General features: G+C 39.0%; 1 protein-coding gene across 14 annotated transcripts in view; it reads left to right on the top strand.

The window, feature by feature from the left end:
- Nucleotides 1–22,671, top strand: part of CNTN4 (contactin 4) — a 976,967-nt gene that overhangs the window by 247,467 nt on the left and 706,829 nt on the right. For 6 of the 14 annotated variants that reach the window (XM_073009922.1, XM_038002505.2, XM_007985024.3 and 3 more), the window contains one exon: nt 9,184–9,256. The exons of the other annotated variants lie outside the window; for them this stretch is intronic. The gene's annotated coding sequence lies outside the window, so the exon portion shown is untranslated. The remainder of the gene's footprint in view (nt 1–9,183; nt 9,257–22,671) is intronic. 14 annotated transcript variants of the gene reach the window in all.

The raw sequence follows: 22,671 nt of genomic DNA, 5'->3' as shown, positions 1-22,671 counted from the left end.
CCTTCCCATTTTGATGATGCCCCTTGGGCTCTACTCAGAGAGGGCCCAGGCACCCTCTGGTGCCGCCTTGGCCTTTCTTCCTCTACCACAGATTGTAAAAATTGTAGTCTGTGGGACAGAATATCCCCAAAACAGTTAATTTGGTTTACATATTAGCTCTTTTTAACGTAGTAATTTAAAAAATAAAAATGAAGTTTAACTTGTTGCCAGCACTTAAAAATTCAGAGATTTTACACAAAATGATGTTTTAAATTCTCTTAAAAGAAATCATAATAACTTTCTATCCTGGACAGTGCATTTCCAGAGGACAAAGAGGGCTTAGCTGAACAGTAGCAGCCTTCCAATGCCCTCTCCAGTTTATCACACCATGCCATTTGTTATCTATCTAGCCCCAGTAGGTGCTTGAGTTCAATATCCTTAGCTACCCAAAGATACAGGGAATGATACAATGTGGAGGCTTAGCTTTGCTTCTAAATGTCTGAACAAGGAAGTGTCAGTGGCTGAATGGGCCATTTAGTTCTTCTTATTATATATCCATCAACTAAGTAGAAATAATTTTGGCTTTGTTTTCAAAGCTCTGTGCTTGAATCCCTGCATCTAATATTTGAACAGATAACCTAACCTCTCTGACCCTCTTTTTTTACCCATCTGTGAAAAGGAGACTATGATATTCTTCATAGGCTTGGGTCATGTTAGGTTACTTTATTAATGCCAGAAAATATAGTCTAACCTGCACACATAGGGAAAATAGAAGAAGATAGTTACATTCTTCTTTTTCTGAATTGGTACAAATAATTTTCATCTTTTGTTAAGGTACATTATCAATTAAAATACACTAGGAAAATGAACTACTGATATATGCAACAACTGGGATAAACCTTGAAAATATTATAAATAAAAGAAGCATGACACCAAAGGTCATATATTATGTGATTCCATGTTGATATGATTTGGCTGTGTCCCCACCCAAATCTCATCATGTGGTTCCCATAATCTCCACCTGTCATGCCAGGGACCCGGTGGGAGGTAAATGAATCAAGGAGGCAGTGACCCTCATGCTGTTCTCATAATAGTGACTGAGTTCTCATGAGATCTGATAGTTTTAGAAGGGTCTTTCCCCCCACTTCACTCTCATTTTTCTTCCTGCTGCCATGTGAAGAAGGATGTGTTGGCTTCCCCTTCCACCATGCTTTTAAGTTTCCCGAGGCCTCCCCAGTCATGCTGAAGTGTGAGTCAATTAAACCTCTTTCCTTTATAAATCAGTCTCAGGTATGTCTATTTTAGCAGCATGAGAATGGACTAATATACATGTATAGGAAATACCTAGATTAGGCAAAACTATGGAGACAGAAAGTAGATTAATAGTTTCCAGAAACTAAGGAGAGATGCAAGTGGGGAGTGACTGACTACTAATGGTCACAGGATTTATTTTGGGAGATGATGAAAATGTTTTGGAATTAAGGAGTAGTGATGGCTGCAGAACCTTGTGAATACACTAAAAACCACTGAATTGTGCAGTGAATGGTGAATTTTATGCATCTCAATAAAGTAATAGATAAGGAAATATGTTTTAGGAAGACAAAATTTCATCTTCAGCTGAGGCAGGAGAATAGGATCTGGAGGCAGGGTAAACCTAAGGGCAATTTGCACTGACATCCTAGAACTGAATCCAAAGGAAAACCTCACCTCCTGCTACCAGTTAACAAAAGGATTAGAGACTATTCCCTTTGCACTGCATTGCCCATGAAAAATGGAAAGTCCTTCTTATTGATCCCCTCCTCCTGCAACCAGTCACACTGGTCAAGGGCCAAGTCTTCATGTGTAATCACTTTGTAACTTCACTTCAGCCTCTAATTGGCCCCCTCCTGCAACCAATCAGACATTTGCATAAGGTGTAACTTTGTAACTTCGCTTCAGTCTCTGATTGGTCACCCTCTGCAACCAGTCAGACTGGTCATGGGTCACTCCTTCATTTACATAGCGTGTAACCAAGTAACCAATGGGAAACCTCTAGAGGGTAAACCCCAGAAAATTCTGTAACCAGTGCTCTTCAGCTACTTGCTCAAGACTGCTCCCACTATGTGGAGTACACTTTAATTTCAATAAATCTGTGCTTTCATTGCTTCATTCTTTTGTTGCTTTTTTTGTGTGTTCTGTCCAATTCTTTGTTCAAAATGCCAAGAACCTAGACAATTCATAGTCAAGACCCTCCACTGGTAACATAGCTATGGTGACATTCTCAGTCTTTTTTGCATTGCTATAAAGGAATACTTGAGGCTGGGCTATTTATAAGGAAAGAGGTTTATTTGGTTCATGGTTCTTCCGGCTGTACAAGAAGCATGGCACCAGCAACTGCTGGTAAAAGGAAACTTCCAATTATGACAGAGGGAAAAGGGGCAGCAGGCATGCCACAAGGTCAGAGAGGGAGCAAGAGAGAGAAGAGAGAGGCCAATCTCTTTTAAACAAATAGCTCTTGCACGAACTAATACAGCAGGAATTTACTCATTACCCATGGAAAGGCACTGAGTCATTCATGAACAGTCTTCCTCCATGGCCCAAACACCTCCCACTAGGCCCCACCTCCAATCTAGGTGTCAGATTTCAAGATGACATTTGGGATTGACAAATATCCAAACTGTATCAGCGATATAACAAAATAAGCAGATTGTCATTCAAATCCATGCACACTGCCCGCCTGAGAGTCCTGTCCGACCTGACTGCCAAGGTCAAAGGCCAGGTCAAATTTTTTTTTTTTAGATGGAGTCTAGCTCTTTTTCCCAGGCTGGAGTGCAGGGGCGTGATCGCGGCTCACAGCAACCTCTGCCTCCTGGGTTCAAGCGATTCTCCTGCCCCAGCCTCCTGAATAGTTGGGATTACAGGTGCCTGCCACCACGCCCGGCTATTTTTTCTATTTTTAGTAGAGATGGGGTTTCACTGTGTTGACCAGGCTGCTCTGAAACTCCTGAAGTCATGATCTGCCCACCTCAGCATCCCAAAGTGTTGGGATTACAAGCATGAGCCGCGGTGCCTGGCCCAAGTCAAATTTTTAAATGTCAGGATTCATAGTTTCATACTGAGATTCTGAATGATGGGGTCAGACAGGAATGAGTTTGTATTCTAAATATGTCACTGACTACCTCTCTCTTATTTCTCAAAATGTGAAATAAGGGTACTGATTAGCCCTTTTGTTAGCTTAGGAAAAATAAATGTCATGAACCTGTTGTGGTGCCAGTTAGGAAATAGACCCTCCATAATTGATACTTTTATAATTAGTATTATTTGGTTGTAAATATTAGGCTATCACATTAGATTTTTGGCAGCTCAACTGTTCCAGGGTTGGCTTTTCTCTTTCTGGCATCTTAGCCAGAAAGAAAAGAATGGCTAGAATTTCTGTTAGCACTTAATGAATTTAATCAGCCCCTGAGGGACTTTTGATGTAACAGGGAAATAGGTGACAGAGAAACATGAGTTTTATTCTTTCTGTGTTCTCTTGGTAGTTGACAGAACCTTCCCTAGCAGAGGTAACATTACCTGTGCTGAGAGAAGAGTATTAACATACTATAAGTGAGATGTTAGAACTAAGAGAACACATCCCTGTGGCCTTATATTAGAATGTTTCATGCATATGCTTCTGAATACAATTTAAGCTGCTGCCAATATGAAAATAAGCACTGCCTGAAAATGTGATTCGATTGTCCATCATTATTATTATTTATGATTTTTTTATCCTTTCAGTCACATTTTAGAGATTCTTTTTTAAAAAACCTTTGTTTTTAGAAATTGAAATGAAAATTATAATCTGGAAATATAAAGGATAATTGTGTTATTCTGCAAAGTATTTTATAAGCTGTAATGTTAAGCAGAAATTTTTAATCTTAATTATGAAAAAAGTATGTAAGTATGTATATGAATTGCTCCATTTGATCCAAGTGATGTTTATGCTTTTCCTTATGGTTAATGGAAAGGATTATGCTATGTTGAATAGCTAGAATATCAGGAGCATGAGTGTCATTTGTTCTCCCAAAAACTATTTTTTGGGAGGCTAAGTAGGTGCCAGAACATGTATTAGGACCAGGTGATATGGTGCCAAATAATATATGTAAATCCCCTGGAATTTTGAGTTTGCTATCTAATAGGGGGACCAATAACATACAAGTAGAAAAAATACATATTGTGCTAAGTGCTGTAAAGGAAAGGAAGAGAATATTATGATCGGGAAGCAGAGGTTATAGTTCTGCACCACAACTAATTTATTGTGTGACCCTCTCATAGGCTACTTATCATGAATGGGCACCGAGTTTCTATTAATTTGACGAATTAATCCTTGGGCCGTTATGGCATGATCCTCTTTTTATTCCTGGTAATGCTTGTTGACAAAATATTACTTCATTTAAATTACATGTGCCTGAGATTTCCCTTCTAATTTGTTTCCAGCCTTTATGTGTAATTTTAGGTGTTTCTCCTTTCAGCAGCGTGTAGTTGGATTTTTTTTCAGTGTGAATTCTCCCCCTTCTTTTTTACTAAGGGAGCTGAATTTTTTTGCACTTATTTTGATTCCTGAAATATTATTAACATTCTTTCCATCACCGTATTTTTGTATCAGGTTTTTTGTTTCTAAATGTTCCTCCACCTTCTACTAAATTAACTGATTTTCTTAATTCCGTTATTTCTTATTATTATTTCGGATTTTTCACTGTTTCCATTTTTAGTGTGCTCCGCCAAATTTTAACCTTAGCAAAGTCAAATTTAATAATATTCCCAAATAAGATCTAAAATTCTTTAATTCAAATTGTATCACTCAGAGTTCCAAGTTATTCTTCTATGCATATTATTTTAGCTCAACTTTTTCTTCCTCTTAGTAATTATTATTATATTTAATACAGTCAAGGCTTAACTTACATAGGTTTTCTTATATATTGACCAGTTTATTTCTCATCACTGCTTCCAGCACCCCACTTCCTTTGAGTGTAAGTTTCTTTTGCTCAAGGTACCCATTAAATTTTTAGTAGCTTCTGTTAATGGTAAGTTCTCTAATTTTTGTGTATCATTAAGTATTATTCTTTTGCTGTTATTTTTGAATAATGTTAAGCTAGGATTGTAATTTTTAGTTGACAGTATTTTCCCCTCAATACCATAAATATATTGTTCCATTGTTTTCTGTCCTTTATTACTACAGATAATGAAATCTGCTGTTAGTCAAATTGATATTCTTATGTATGTGATCTTTTTTCTCTGTTCACTTTTAAGATATTTCTTACATTTGGAGTTCTGCAGTTTCACAATGATATGTCCAAGTATGCATTTATGTTTAGTTCTTCTCTTATGCTATTCTGTTTTTCAACCTCAGGACACACTTCTTTTTTCCAGTTGTGGAAAATTCTCATTTATTATTCATGTGAATATTGGTATTTCTAAGATTATTTTTGTTGTCTCTTTTCTGCATTCTTAAACATATTTTGGTCTGTTTCTTTCTCCTATCCATAACTCCTAGCTACCCTTTCACTTTTTTCTTTGTCTTCATTTTGCATTATAAGAAAATCCCTCTGGATTCCTTCAGTTTTTAAATATGTTGTTCATCAGTGTCTATTCTGCTACTTAACTTTTGTATCATTAGGATGCCTTGTTCATGCTGCATTAGCAAACAGCCCCAAGTGTCATGGATTAAAACAAGAAAAGTTTATTTCTCTTGTTCATGCAACTTTCTCAATGAAAGTTAACAGGGGACCTCTGTGTTGATGGAGGCACCATCTGGGAATGCAAAGGCAAAATAAAGAGAACCTGTGGAATCATAAACTGGCTCAGAAAGCTTCCTCCCAGAATTGACACATATCATTTTTCCTCATATTCCACCAGCAAAAGAAGCCAATAGATGACTCCAAAGACTGTAAGGAAATACAACCTTTTCTTTTCTTTCTTTCTTTTTTTTTTTTTTTTTTTTTTTGAGAGAGTCTCGCTCTTTCGCCTGGGCTAGAGTGCAGTGGCACAATCTCGGCTCACTGCAACCTCTGCCTCCTAGGTTCAAGTGATTCTCCTGCCTCAGCCTCCCAAGTAACTGGGATTACAGGTGCCCACCATCACATCCAGCTAATTTTTGTATTTCTGGTGGAGACAGGGTTTCACCATGTTGGCCAGGCTGGTCTCGAACTCCTGACCTCAGGTGAGCTGCCCACCTAGGCCTCCCAAAGTGCTGGGATTACAAGCGTGAGCCACCATGCCCAGCCAGGAAATAACAATCTTAATATGCACCTGGAAACAAAGGAGAACTATAATATTTATGAAAAGCACTGCATGGCTACTCCAAATGTTCTTTTTTTATAAATATATTTCAGTTTCTGGTTTTAATTTTTAGAAACTCTTTTTGGTTTATCTTTTTTTTTTTTAAGTCATGTTTTCTTGCTTTATCATGGATTCAGTTCCTTTTTATTGGTAATTATTTTACATACTCGTAATTTCTCCTCAAAGTGTTGAGATTACAAGCGTGAACCACCATGCCCAGCCAGGAAATACAATCTTAATATGCACCTGGAAACAAAGGAGAACTGTAATATTTATGAAAAGCACTGCATGGCTATTACAAATGTTCATTTTTTTAAAAAATTTCAATTTCTGGTTTTAATTTTTAGAAACTCTTTTTGGTTTATCTTTTTTTTTTTTTAAGTCACGATTTCTTTATCACGAATTCAGTTCCTTTTTATTTGTCATTATTTTACATACTCTTAGTTTCTCCTCATGTTCATTAATCTTTTATTATTTTTAGTACTTATACTGTATGTTTCTTTTTACTGTGCCAACTGAAGTTTTTCATGGTAGGTTTTTTTTTTCCACATATAGTTTGTAATTTTATATTTTGAGTCCACCTTATTTAAATATTTCCTTTCTTTGGGAATGCTGTGAACTCTGTTGTGACAGCATTCCCCAAGAGTGGTTCTGCTTGTGCTTTTTTTGAGTCTTTAGGATATAAAAGGTAACATATCAGTTACCTTTTATAACATAACTTCGTGCATTTTATAAGTACAGTAAATTAGATCATATACTTACGCTTGGCCCAGGCATGAGGTTTTTATTTCTTACAGGGGTCACACTGAGTCCAAAGACAACAGAATTCCTTATTTCTTGTTGAGGCCATTTGCATCATTTTTCTAGCTTCTTTCCATGCATTTAGGGAATCTGTGTTTTATATAGGGACTTTAGATTAGTCTCCTTGTGCTTGGAAGATTATGTCTCCTGTCCCTCCTTAGACATCAATACCCTGGCTCACCAGCCCTCAGTCCTGTAGTGAGAACCACCCTGCCCCTGAACCACCACCACATTCACTAAAACTTATTGCAGAGTCTTCAGTTCCTCTGTTTCTTAATAAGACCTTCAGCATTCCATTTCCTTTCCTTAAATTTGATAGATTTTTAAAAATTGTTTTACTTATATTATATTCATTATTTTTCTGTGCCTTTAGGTGGTCATTGGTCTATATTAGCTGGGTTCATTATGTTTTCAAAACTGGAAGTTTCTAACATCAGCTTCCTAGCCTATAAAAAAAATTCAAATTACATTATCCACAATGCTCTTCTAACCCTATGACTCATATCTCAATATGAACTAATAGGAAGAAAAACAAGAATACCAGCTCTTGTCGTCTTTCCATTTTGATATTAATCAGTTGTGTCTTGTTAGATAAATCAATAAACTTTCTTGGGCTCAAGCGTCCCCATCTATAAAATAAGAAGTTGAAACTATATGCCTTAGATAAATGCATTCTCTTCTCCAAGCTAAGCGAGTTTAAATATGACAAGCTTTTAGGAAAGATACAACTTTGTATCCAGTACTGTAATATTTGATTCTTTAATTATTTCCAGCTGAAATCTTTTAAAATTTACATTATTGCAGTAAATGTTTTACCCCAACTGGTTTGGTTTGCAATATTTTATATGTACCTGTATGTGAAGAACCATCATATCTTACTATACCTAGAAATGAATGCAATTATGTTTGTCATTTTAAGAGTCTCAAGAGTTAGTATTAACAAAGTGCTTGTTGACATATTTTTTTTTTTTCAAATGGTCTTCTGAAGTCAACCTGCACTACTGCCTTTTACATATAGAAAAAGAAGTTAGGGTGCATTTTTAACCTTTTCATGTTTAAACTAAGACACATAGTAGCTTGTCAAAATTGCAAAACAGTCTTTGGAACATTTAGTACAAAATAACCCTTCTAATTGCACGTGATATGAAGGACTGTAAACTTCATAAATCACCCAGAAGAACACAGTGTAATTCCCTTTGGAGTATCCTCTTTAAAAGTGGTCACAGAATCAGACTGCATGATTTGAGCATCACAGTCAAAGATATACTAACAGATATTACCCAGGTTGCCAATGAGTTGCTGTCAGTTCATGTTTTATCCATGACAATTTTAAGGAAAATGTAAAAATGATACATTTGTTTGAACTTGTAGAGAAAATTTATTAAAAATCTAAGCTTGTAGGGAATGATGGACTATCTGCAGAATAGTAGCATAGCTATGATTTTGCAAACACATGGACTCGGATAATCTTACCCAGTGGAGACATACCAATGCAAAGTGGACTAAGATCTTGGAGTACTGATGGACCTATATATCACATTGAGAATGTTGAAACAACCTGAAACAAGCTAGAGAAATTGGAGAAGCTTAAACCTGAGGATTGGTGCCCTGAAATTGAAGAGAAAACAACAGTCAACTTTACATGAACAGGATGAAATATCATACAACAGGATGATGTTAACATGTCTCTGAGCCTGTGAGGGACAAGGCATAGACTTAGAGCAATCCACCCTTGCCATTAAAATGTATTTTGAAGTGAGACAGGCACTTGTCTCAAAGGTCAGGGACTGAATGTGTCTTAGAGAAGTCATTGTGGTTGTTTTACCTTTTTATCCACCTTTGAAATAAAAGATTAGAGATAAGATGTAATCTAACTAGATCCTTGCTAGGAGAATGAAGTTTTAAAAGGAGAGCCATAGTCACAGCTGTCTTCAAAGTAAGTAGATGCCAAGTCTTAGGGAAGTACAGGATTAACCATGTTGGTAATGACAGAACCTAAGGTATCCCCAGCAGTGTTCTTTAAGAGTGTAAAAACCAAGGATTAGGAGAGCAGGTGATTGGACACAGCTGCGGAATAATCTTCTTAACCTCATCTTTACTCCGCAGGGAGAAAAACAACAGGAAAATAAAAACTTCCACCAAGTGGTTGATGGCAGTGAAATAAAAGGAGCATCAAAAGGTACACAAGGACAGATTTGTCTTGACGCTAATAATTCTGAACAAAAGGGCCAAGCAATTGCTGTAAAGTGCTCTGTACTAGTGTAAGATAAACACATAATAAGTGTACTTAAATAAAGAAAAGAATAGAGTAGAATTCTAGGAGTGGTTCTTTTTTCTTTTTTCCAGGCACTTCTAAAGCTGTTATTCACTGAGGGCCTAAATACCTTGTAATGTCTCTTCATTAAGTTTTTGTTCATGAAATAGCGAGAAATGAATAGCTCTCAGTCAATATTTAATTGATGCTTATAAATTGAATTTAATCAGGAACTATCTAAATATCTCACTAACCAACGAAAATTTAAGCAAGGCAAATGTAACAAAGGAAAATGGGGAGCAAAGCAGGCAAACGGTACCAGATTATGCATGAGTACGAGAGAGAAAACTTTAATGTTTGAAGCCATTTGCTATATTCCTGGATTACTCTAGCACAGCCTAAATAATTCTGATTAATGCAGCCTCCCAACACACGATATAGTCTGCAATGAAAATGGCCCAACATATATACTTCAGTTTCTGTACAATGTACTTGTTCTGTACAATGTTCCTTGTTTTAGTGATTCTGTGTTTGTAAACGTTCCTAGATTGAGTTTGCTTCAACCATATTGACTGCTGAAGCTCAAGTTCTGTTTATTGTATAATTGGAGAACTATATCATACAACTTCTGCCATCAATGTGAAATCATCTAATAGTCAAACTAGAAAGAGTAAACTCATAGAACACCATAAGTAAAATGTACCCCAGATAACATCCAGACCAAATCTCATTTTGTAGTGCAGGAAACTTAGGCGCAGAAATGTTTGGTTAAATGTGGCACAGATTCACACAAAACCAGAGTCTTGATGTTCAGCATGCAGGAGAGAACATACTTTTCCACAGTGTTTTTTCTCCCTCAAAGAGGGGACAAGGGTGACCTTAATCGCACTAAAGAAGTGGATAGTTAGTTGTATTCGAAAGAAACAGAGAACGGAGTTCTCCTGCTTTGAAAACAGAAAGCAAATATGTATTATCTCACTTATTCCCCTTTATCTGAGGTAGATACATTCCCCCTGGAGTAGGAAAGACTGTGATTTCTTCATGCTACACGGAATGGTGTAGAATTTAAAACTTATGAATTCTTTATTTCTGGAATTTTCCACTTAATATTTTTTGCAATGTGGCTGACTGCAGTAACAAACTCCAGAAAGCAAACCATAGACAAGAGGGGACTACTGTTTATGAACTCTAAAAAAACTGAACTCATAGTAGTAGTAAAATGATGGTTACTGAGGTTGAGGGTTGAAAGGGGGAGGGAATGCGGAGTTGTTCGTCAAAAGGTACAAAGTTTCACGTATACACAAGAGGAATAGGTTTTGAGATCTATTGCGTAGCAAGGTGACTATAATCAATATTAATGTATATTTCAACATGAGTCAATTTCCAATGTCTAACCACAAAATAGAGGTGAGGTGACATGTTAATTAGCTCAGTTTAATCATTTCCGATTTTTACATACATCAAAATGTCACATTTTACTTATAAGTGTATACAATGATGTTTATCAATTAAAATAATAAAAACAAACAAGCTTGGTGTGGTGGCTCACGCTTGTAATTCCAGCACTTTGGGAGGCTGAGGTGGACAGATCATGAGCTCAAGAGATCTAGACCATCCTGGTACGGTGAAACCCCGTCTCTACTAAAAATACAAAAACAAAATTAGCCAGGTGTGGTGGTGGGTATCTGTAGTCCCAGCTACTTGCCACGCTGAGGCAGTAGAATGGTGTGAATCCGGGAGTTAGAGCTTGCAGTGAGCTGAAATCGTGCCACTGCACTCCAGCCTGGGCAACAGAGCGAGACTCCGTCTCAAAAATACAAAAACAAAACAAAACATAAAGGAGTCCTCACTTCATGATGATAATGACAGCTTATATATTCAGAGCGCATATTGTGTCTGGAATTGGTGGGTTCTTGTCTTGCTGACTACAAGAATGAAGCTGCAGACCCTTGCGGTGAGTGTTACAGTTCATAAAGATGGTAACCCGGAGTTTGTTCCTTCCGATGTTCAAATGTGTTCGCAGTTTCTTCCTTCTGGTAGGTTTGTGGTCTCACTGACTTCAGGAGTGAGACTCTTGATCTCCTTGGTGAGTGTTACAGCTCTTAAAGGTGGTATGGACCCAAAAAGTGAGCAGCGGCAACATTTATTGTAAAGAGTGAAAGAACAAAGCTTTCACAGCGTGGAAGAGTACTGCGATTGCCATTGATTGGCTTGGGCAGCCCGCTTTTATTCCCTTATCTGGCCCCACCCACATCCTGCTGATTGGTGTATTTTACAGAGAGCTGATAGGTCCATTTTACAGAGAGCTGATTGGACTGTTTTGACAGGGTGCTGATTGGTGCATTAAAGGTATGCTAGACACAGGTGCTGAACTAGACAGAGAGTGCTGATTGGTGCATTTACAATCCTCTAGCTAGACATAAAAGTTCTCCAAGTCCCCACTAGATTAGCTAGACACTGAGCACCGATTGGTGCATTTACAAACCTTGAGCTATATACAGAGTGCTGATTGGTGCGTTTACAATCCTGTAGCTAGATAAGAGTGCTAGACAGTAAAGTTCTCCAAGTCCCCACTAGGTTAGCTGGATATAGAGTACCAATTGGTCTATTTACAAACCTTGAGCTAGACACAGGGTGCTGATTGGTGTATTTACAATCCCTTAGCTAGACATAAAGGTTCTCCAAGTCCCCACTAGACCCAGGAGCCCAGCTGGTTTCACCTAGTGGATCCTGCAGCAGGGCCGCTGGCGGAGTTGCCTGCCATTCCCGTGCTGTGCACCTGCACTCCTCAGCCCCTGGGCAGTTGATGGAACCAGGTGGTGCAGCACTCCTTGGGGAGGCTGAGGCCGTGCAGGAGCCCACGGCAGAGGCGGGGGCTGGGACATAGCAGGCTGCAGGTCCTGAGCCCTGCCCTGCGGGAAGGTGGCTGAGGCCCTGTGAGAATTCAAGCACGGTGCATGCTGGCCGGCAATGCTGGGGGACCCAGCGCAACCTCCGCAGCTGCTGGCCCGGGTGCTAAGCCCCTCACTGGGCCTGTGAGCGCAGAGTGCAGACCTGGTTCCCACCCACGCCTCTCCCTCCACACCTCTCTGCAAGCAGAGGGAGCCAGCTCTGGCCTTGGCCAGCCCAGAGAGGGGCTCCTACAGTGCAATGGCGGGCCGAAGGTCTACTCAAGTGCGGCCAGAGTGGATGCTGAGGCCGTGGAGGCACCAAGAGTGAGGGCTGCTAGCGTGTTGTCACCTTTCAATATGATATACTAGACATATAAAGATTAATCCTAATCGTTATAAACACATTTTCTTACAATGTAACCTAAGGTGGGTTCCAACATCTTATAACATCTCTTCATCTTGTTGATTAAAAAACCTGAATTTCAGAGTGGTTACATAAGCTTCCCAGTATCTCAGTGTAAATCTGTGGCAGAGTTGGGATTCCCCTTCAATTCTATCTTGACTCCAGGGTCAGAATTCATAATCACTTCTCATATTGCTACAGTTGACTAAAAACTGAATATTTTGGGCTGGGCACGATGGCTCATGCCTGTAATCCCATAACTTTGGGAGGTTGAAGCAGGTGGATCACCTGAGGTCAGGAGTTTGATACCAGCCTGGTCAACATGGTGAAACCCCGTCTCTACTAAAAGTAGAAAAATTAGCTGGGCGTGGTGGCAGGCACCTGTAATCCCACCTACTCAAGAGGCTGAGGCAGGAGAATCGCTTGAACCCGGGAGGCAGAGGTTGCAGTGAGCCGAGATGGCGCCACTGCACTCCAGCCTGGGTGGCAAGAGCGAGACTCCATCCCAAAAAAAAAAAAAAAAAAAAAAAAACCCAAACCTGAATAATTTGAACCTTAAGTGCAAGCAGTTACATAAATAGGCTTCAAGAAATGCAGCCACCAGAGTGATGTCAGAGCAACTAGTTGTAGTGAAGTACTAATAGGGACTTTGTGTATGAGAATCTGATATTAGCAGGAGACAGTTGTGCTGTAGTGCTTTCAGCTGGTATTGCAGAAAAAAAAAAATCACACTTGGCTGTAAGGAAGCTGTTGATTGCTTACACGGGTTTCTGTGGCATGTCAGCTCTCCCTGCCACCTACTCTCTTCCTTATCAAAGAGCCAGGAGTTCCAAGTGAGGTGAGAATCCCACTTGACAAGCAGGCGTAAACCATTTGAGGAAAATACAAATTAAAAGGCTCCAAGACAGAAATAGAAGCATTAGCAGCAGGAAGTGTCTTGGGGATACATTGTGTCAGATTACATCCAGGAGTTGGGAGAATAAGTGAGTCATAGCCTCCCAGTGGATAAGCCCTGCTGTGTCAGTAGCCGGGCAGCCTCAGAAGCTGTATTAGCTATTTAAAGTTGCCAGAACTGCTGTGAATGCCCCAAAGCTAGCATCTGCTTAGTAACATCCTTGAATTATGCGCAGTATGCCTATTTCTCAAGTAGCTTCAGCATTTCTCCTAACTTCTGACCTATGTCAAAGCATTGTGATAGAATTTTGTTCGTGTTTAAGGACAGGAATACAGAAATGTAAAGAATTAGTTTTTGTTCAAGATCACCTAGCGAGTCAATCAATGAGCTAAAATTACAGTGTTGATCTCAAGGAACTTTTGGTCTGTATAAAAATATGGAACATAAATATGCTGTCATTGCACATGTTTGATCAATGTCTTGGCCAAGAAATCTCAGTTGTCAGAAACAGAAACTCTCTTAATTTAGTCCAAACAAGAATTTAGTTTATTGGAAGGATACAAGGAATCTCATATAACTTACAGCTATGAATTACAGCTTTGTTCAGGTCAGGAGCAAAGGTTACCTTTCTGTATTTCTGGGACCTATTTCAGGGACCCTGTGGGCAATTAGCATTCTCTCTTCTTCCCCAAACCCCTCCTGCACCCTCCTCCAACCCCTGAAGGTATTTTCTTTTATCTTTGCAGTTTCTTCTTTCTACATTAGTATATATTCAGTTGATACTGGCCATCCCAGCTCTGGACTAACATGACCCACTGGATTGGGTCTCTGTATCCTAACCAGAAATTCCACAATGAGAAAAATCTCCTGCTCCAGTTTTTAGTACAAAGAAAAACCGGGACCTCCTAAGAGAAAGAGTTGCATTCTTGTCAGACAACCCAAAGGTTTTTAAAATACATTCAGGAAATTGCCACCAATGCTCAATTGTGTTCTAATTCAAATTGCAGCAGGGGCAGGGTTTATCCCTGTTTAGTATATAACAATTAACATCTGGAAGCCACTTCCTTCCTGCCTTCTAGACCTCCCCTCAGTTGTTGCCAGGGTGCTTTTTACCTTGATTGGCTCGGTGTTTCCCAACTGCTAATCCTGTACCAAAGAAAATCCAATACAGGTATCAGTGTTTCCATTTCCTGTTGCTCATGTCATTTCTAGCTATTGGTGGGGAGAACAGTTGTTACTGGAAAGGGGTCCCAATCCAGATTGTAAGAGAGAGTTCTTGGATCTCACGTAAGAAAGAGTTCAAGAAGAGTCCATAAAGTGAAAGCAATTTTATTAAGAAAGTAAAGGAATAAAAGAATGGCTACTCCATAAGCAGAGCAGTGGCATGGGTAGCTGGTTGCCCATTTTTATGGTTATTTCTTGATTATATTTTAAACAAGGGGTGGATTATTCATGAGTTTTCCAGTAAAGGGATGGTCAATTCCTGGAACTGAGGGTCCCTCCCCTTTTTAGACTATATAGGGTAACTTCCTGATGTTGCCATGGCATCTGTAAACTGTCATGGTGCTGGTGGGAGTGTCTTTTAGCATGTTAATGCATTATAATTAGCATATGATGAGCAGTGAGGACAACCAAAGGTCACTGTCTTCACTATCTTGGTTTTGGTGGATTTCAGCCAGCTTCTTCACTGCAATCTGTTTTATCAGCAAAGTATTTATGACCTGTATCTTGTGCCAACCTCCTATCTCATCCTGTGACTAAGAAAGCCTAACCTGGGAATGCAGTCGAGTAGATCTCAGCCTTATTTTACCCAGCCCCTTTTCAAGATGGAGTTGCTCTTGTTCAAACACCTGTGACACAGTTGCTTTGTTTTTTCAGCTCTGGTCAGGAACTTATTGCAGGCAAAGTGCTTTACAGCTTAAAAAGTCAGGGATAAGGGAATAGATGCTGTCTTTGGCTTTGGACTTTTTCGCAATATCTAGCTTCTTAACTAAGCAGAATAAATTTTTATAAGAGACATTTAGATACTGTTAAAGACTAGCACATTTTTACTAGAAATTCCAGGACTGTCAACACAATAAGATTTATGCAGATTAGATGGTATGGTGTTTATTACTACGACTTGATAACTAGACCAGTACTTCTCAAAGTTAAAATGGTTACAGATCACTTAGGAATCTTGTTACAAATGCAGATTCTGCCCTAGGAAGCCTGTATGGTACCTGAGATTTTGCATTTCTAACCAAGACCTAGGTGATCCTGATGCTAGTGACCCACAGACCATACTTAAGTAGCAATGATGTTAAGATACTGTTTTCATATCCAGAATCACTGTACTTTTCAGAATAGAAATTAATAGTCTACCTTCTTATTTCAGACCTGAACAAAATGAACTTTAGTTTAGGTGGGTTACGTGCTTAAGGACAATATAGTTTGTAACAGTGTTGGAATTAAAAGCTAAATTCTGTTGATTGTATTATACCAACTTAAGGGACTAATATTTGTTGTGTTGATTCCATGCTGTTTTGCTCACTTAACTGAAAATTACTGCATACATAGCCCTAATTCACTATCGCTGTCTAGTTTTCAGCTCTAGTAGGTATTGTAAACATAAACATACACAGAAACACAGATTTATCTGTTTTCCAGCCAAGCTTTTGCAAAGCAAAATCCAGGCTGCAGAGAGATTGTTGATTGATACTAAAATTTTGACAGCTGAGAGTATATTTTCAGCAACAAGATGAGTAACTTGGGCTAAAGGGGACTGATGAGAATAAAACTTAGATTTATTAAGGACCTTTCCAGTGAGCAGTCTGTGTCCTTTCTCAATGCAAAAATAAATAGTGTCCAATTCCAATTATATGATCCTGCAACACGTAATTTAGCTTCGATTAACTGCTATAAATTGCTATCATCTTTTTAATCCTGTATTTGGTATCATGCTTTAATGCCTATAAATTTAAATACTGGGGTACTGAATGAATTTCCAAAATAATACTCTGCAGAATACATCATATTTCATTTAGAAGTTTTTAAAATAACTGCAGTTACTGTCTTTTATGTAATAAAATATATGAATTCTACACGTATTGTTTGGTTTTATAAACCTATGCAGCAGCATCAGTGGATTGGGAACATCCGTGTACCCCTATGTGACATTTTACTTAGTTTGGGTGAGGGAAAGTCAACTGCACCAAAATCATTTGATTTCTAACAATTTCTTCTAGCCTTGTGTATAGGATACTTGACAAAAAAAAAAAAAGGATACAATATTTCTATCTATTTAAGATGTATATCACAGTCCACTTAACAGTTTGAGGAATGTCTTGGTAGTTTCTGTGACCTTGAGTAAGCTTTCCATTTTGAGCCTCAATTTTTGCAACTACAACATGCAGACAGTAACACCTACCTTGCAGGATAATAGGGATGAAATGACAGCATATTTAAAAGCACTTAACCAGTGCTTGGCATATGAAGCACTCAGCAAATATTCTTTTCTTCTTATTTCCTGAAGCATTTAATATCTTTAGGATTAAGCTATAGCAAAATGAGAATTCTCTTTACTTACCTCTGGCACCTAGAATGCTCTTGGGTGACTGGAATAAGTTTTAATTGTAATCAAAACTGAACAATTAATAGTGTAAACTTGCTGAGGGAAAAATAAGGAGGACATGCTCTCCAGAACCAATTAAAAATGATTTTAGATGATCTACTATTTCATATTCCCCACACCATTGCTTTTCCTATTAGCATGTATAAGTGAGAATTAATGGTAAATAATGGCAACACAAATCAGTACTAAAGTGCATAGTCATTTTTCATCAAGCAGCTAAAATGGTATTATTAGTGTCAATTTATCGGTTATACATAATAAACTACAATACTGGAGTTTTGTAGAAATTATTTTTTATTCCCAATATAGTACTTGATCAAGGAGACTAAGTTCCTTTTATAAAATACCAGAGGATGTCATAAATGAAGAAATATGGCTAGTCCGATGCAGGGTATGTATTCAGGAGCAGGAGGTTTTCTCTCTCACAATTACGTGAGCCTTTACAGTGTACTTTTTCCTGGCCTCCAGTTGCAGTTAGGTGCTACTGGTGGATTTATGAATATGTCATAGTTATATCAAATATTTTAATCATTCTGAGCCTTTTCACCTCATCCAAGTAAAACAATTATCTTCTCCAAATGAAGTATTGTAAATATTTATTTGTAGATTTTAATCAACCTATGACAGCCCTCTCATGTAATAAAATGGTAACTTTATAAGATTTGATACATCTGCACCATTTAATTAGCTGGATCTGAGTTTACAGGTAAAGTCAATTGAGTTTTTACAGATGGGCTTATTATCTGATTGGAGAGAACTGCACACAGCTATGTAATTATTACAATGTTTAATGCACAACATTATATATGTAGTGTATAATACTCCAATGTTCATTTAGGAGTTCTTCTCTGGAATTGGCGTTGTATCTGTTATAAACGATTGTAGTTTCTGATAGAAGTTATATAAACATGGAGAGATTTTTATTGGTATGATTTAAGACAAATCATTTTCTACCTTAAGACTGAGTCAAATCCAAACTTTCAAACTTTCATGTGCTTAACTGAAATCATGTATATATGGTTTTGTTTTTTTTTTTTTTTTTTTTTTTTTTTTTTGAGACAGAGTCTCGCTCTGTCGCCCGGGCTGGAGTGCAGTGGCCGGATCTCAGCTCACTGCAAGCTCCGCCTCCCGGGTTTACGCCATTCTCCTGCCTCAGCCTCCGGAGTAGCTGGGACTACAGGCGCCCGCCACCTCGCCCAGCTAGTTTTTTGTATTTTTTAGTAGAGACGGGGTTTCACTGTGTTGGCCAGGATGGTCTCGATCTCCTGACCTCGTGATCCGCCCGTCTCGGCCTCCCAAAGTGCTGGGATTAAAGGCTTGAGCCACCGCGCCCGGCCTGTTTTTGAGATGGAGTCTCCCTCTGTCGACCAGGCTGGAGTGCAGTGGTGCGATCTCGCCTCACTGTGAGCTCCACCTCCCAGGTTCACGCCATTCTTCTGCCTCAGCCTCCCAAGTAGCTGGGACTATAGGCGCCCACCACCACGCCCGGCTAATTTTTTGTATTTTTAGTAGAGACGGGGTTTCATCATGTTAGCCAGGATGGTCTTATCTCCTGACCTCGTGATCCGCCCACCTTGGCCTCCCAAAGTGCTGGGATTATGGTCGTGAGCCACCGTGCCCGGCGGTATATATGATTGTTTATTCACCAGTTCCTTCACTTGCTAACAGATATTTTGGAGTTTCTACCAAATTCTAAGTATTGTGCAGTATACTGTTAAGCACAGCCTTGTTTCAAAGGAAGTAATAGTCAAAACAGAGTGAAAACCAGATGAACAGATTATTCATCTTAATCTACATATTTAGAAGGAAAAACTACCACGCATTATATGCCAGATCTTCTTATAAACACTTTTACATATTTTATGTCGTATGAACAGATGATGACTATTTATTGTGATAAGACCTGTGTTATTTGAAGCATGAAGTAAATGGAAAACGTCACAGGAAAGGTGAGACTGGAACAGGATGGTAAAGAGTAAGTAGGAGATTGCAAGAGAAATCTATTCTGTTTGAGAACTTCTAAACAGAAGGTCAGTTTGAGCATAAATTAATGATTAATTTTTATTCCCTTATTTTTAGCAGTAAAAAAATATTTTACTGTTCAGTTTAAAAATGTTTCTGGAATCCTTAGGGTTTTCCTTTTGCTCCTCCCACCCCTGAAACAATTCTATTTCATCTTTCAGTGAACTGGAAATACTGAAAAAAATATAATTTTGTCCATATTTCCATCTTCTATAATATGTTTGCCCAATGAAATATGAACACAATATTACATAATACTGAAAATTGGATGTATTAGTCAATTTTCATGCTGCTATAAAGAACTTCCTGAGATTAGGTAATTTATAAAGGAAAGAAATGTAATTAAGTCACAGTTTAGCATGGCTGGGGAGGCCTCAGGAAACTTACAATCATGCAGGAAGGCTAAGGGGAAGCAAGGAACCTTCTTCACAAGGCAGCAGGAAGGAGAAGTCCCAAGAAAAGGGGGAAGAGCCCCTTATAAAACCATTAGATCTCGTGAAAACTCTCAGTATCTGGAGAACAGTGTGGGAAAACCACCTCCATGATTCAGCTACCTTCACCTGGTTTCTCCCTCGACACATGTGGATAATGGGGATTATAATTCACAATGAGATTTAGGTGGGGACACAAATCCTTACCATATCACTGGGATTTAAAAAGTTTCTAAATGCTCCATGTTTAGCTGTCAAAAGACTGGTGTGGGGTTCAGGATTTCCTCCAGTGTAGTGAGTCAGAATACTGATTGTTATAAATGTTCACTGTGGCTCTGTTGTGGATATTGCACAATGTATTGTTGCTTTTCTTAAGCAGTTCATAAAGTAAGGAAGTGACTTGTATCATGGTCATGATACAAACTGTATTAGACAATACATGATGAAATGCTAAATCCTTGAAGAAGGAGAGATTCTTTTTTAATCTTAATAGCATTTTCTTTGTATCTCCTTCCTAGGACCTAACTTTATGTGTGTACCTATATTAATGTCACCCACCTTGGTTGGCAACTCACTGAGAACAAGGACTTTTGTATTAATACAGTTGTTCTAACTCAGTGGTTTTCAACCAGGGGCAATTTTGTCCCTCAGGAGATATTTGGTAGTGTCTGGAGACATTTTTAGTTGTCAAGACGGGAGGATAGGTGCTATTTGTAACCAGTGGGTAGCTGCCAGGTATGCTGCTAAGCATCCTACAACGCAGAAGATAGCCTGTACAAGAAAGAATCACCTGGCCAAAGATGTCAAGTGTCAAGGTTAAGAAACCCGGCTCTGTACTATATCCTGGGGTCATTCTGTGACTTGGGCATTGTTAACTCATACATTCAGCCCCCATTAAAAAGGAGAAATTGATTACCTAATATGTTTATCCAACTGTATTGGAATAACAGCTGAGTAATTAGGCTGGAAATTACATGCTCTGCTGCTATAAAAAAATTTTCCTTTTATAAAATAAAAATATTTTCTACATAAAAAAGCTGAAGAAATAACTTCTCTTGTACTATTGTGTGGCTGTAGCGTTAGTGACTTCATTCAGTATGTAGACATTGAGCAGTGAGCTTATTGATAGGCCCTGCGAATCTGTCAGGGAGCAGGGTAGACACATTGTTCTCATTAGCTCTGTAATTCCACACGATCTGAGACAGATGTGAAACAAATAATTACATAAATGCATATTAAAATTTTAATATAGATAAGTGAATTTTTTTTTTTTTTTTTTTTTTTTTTTTGGAGACGGAGTCTTGCTCTGTCACCCAGGCTGGAGTGCGGTGGCCGGATCTCAGCTCACTGCAAGCTCCGCCTCCCGGGTTCACGCCATTCTCCTGCCTCAGCCTCCCGAGTAGCTGGGACGACAGGCGCCCCCCACCTCGCCCGGCTAGTTTTTTGTATTTTTTAGTAGAGACGGGGTTTCACCGTGTTAGCCAGGATGGTCTCGATCTCCTGACCTCGTGATCCGCCCGTCTCGGCCTCCCAAAGTGCTGGGATTACAGGCTTGAGCCACCGCGCCCGGCCTAGATAAGTGATTTATGGTCAGCAGAAACACAGGAACTATAGAAAGACCTGAGTTGGAGGGGTCTAGTAAAAGTTCCATTTAAGTAGAAAAAAGGAGGCGTTAAGAGTTGTGCAGATTGAGTAAGCATTCCAGGGAGCGGGACCACCATAGGCATGAGCTTAGTGCATTCAAAAATCTGTAAAGAACCAGGTATGACTAAGTGCAGCAGTTAAGGAGAGTGGCTTGAGAATTAGGCAGGGCCCAGATCTATCAGGGGTCCCTATATTCCATGTAAAGGATTTCTAACTTTATTCTAAAAACAAGAGAAGGAGGTTATCACAGCTCTGGGAAGATGGTGGCCATGGTGCTGGCAGCCGGGTTGTGCCCTGTGCAGAGCCATGGCGGCCGTGGGGCTGCACAGTGCACACACATCTGAGGAGCTGTATGTGTGACTGGTGGGAATGAAATGACCAAGGCCCAGCGGGCAATTCCTGGGGGTGTAGCCCCAACCATCTTCTGCGGGATCCTGGACCATCATCTCCCAGCCTACATTCTTCTATATAGGGACTAGCAGTATCTTGTGTTCCCTGATGTGGCTCCTTAGGCTCCTGTGCACTTTCTGGTCATTCCTAAGAAGCCCATTCTTCAGATTAACCAGGCTGAAGAAGAAGACAGCAGCTTCTTGGACACCTACTCCTTGTGTCTAAGAAGATAGCAAAGGCTGAGGGCCTAGGAGATGGATACCGACTTGTGATTAATGATGAGAAGCTGGGTGAACAATCTGTAAATTACCCGCATATTCACTGACTTGGGAGCTGACAGCTCCAGTGGCTTCCAGCTTTAACCTTTGAACTGACCAAGGACCCTAGACCTGGGTGCTTGGATGGGGAAGAGAAAAACAGAAGCTGTGATGTTAACAAAACTGCTATCTCCCAAAAAACAATCAATCAGTCAATACATGCAGAAATAATGAAAACAGGAGAAGACTTTTAAGAAGGAGAATAACTATAAGATTCCCACATAAAGCCTAAATAAAGCAGTTGAAGAACATTATATACTGTTTCTTTTTTCTTCATGTTTTCTTATTTTTCATGTATCTGCTGAGACAGTAGTCCAGGTTTCTACAGGAGGATGTTATGATCCACCAATTGGATGGAATTACTATAGGTGTCTATATCTGAACCAATCAAAACCTGGCTGAATCTTTTATGTAGTAAAATGTCAAAGTGTCTTCATTCTGCACCTCTCCATTAGTAAGCCAAGTTTCTAGTCACCTTGTTGCAAAATATTTTTCTTTGTTACTAAAGAAAATAAACTAGTATTTTTCAAATGTCTCCTATGTAATGGGACGGAAGTAACATTCATTGGTTGTTTACCAAGTGCCAGGACTAAGCTAAGGCTGTCATCTCTATTCTTCCTCTAAAGCAGGTGTTATTTTTCATAAAGATTAGAAAACCTGGTCTCAGAAATTCTAAAATGCCCTACTAGGTTAAGACTACAATTAGTAATTGGTAAACATGCTGTTAGAATTAA

Source organism: Chlorocebus sabaeus, chromosome 22, assembly GCF_047675955.1.
Source record: "Chlorocebus sabaeus isolate Y175 chromosome 22, mChlSab1.0.hap1, whole genome shotgun sequence".
NCBI classification, from domain to species: Eukaryota; Metazoa; Chordata; class Mammalia; order Primates; family Cercopithecidae; genus Chlorocebus; species Chlorocebus sabaeus.
Note: the sequence above shows the minus strand (reverse complement) of the source record. Positions and strands in the feature narration are given on the sequence as shown.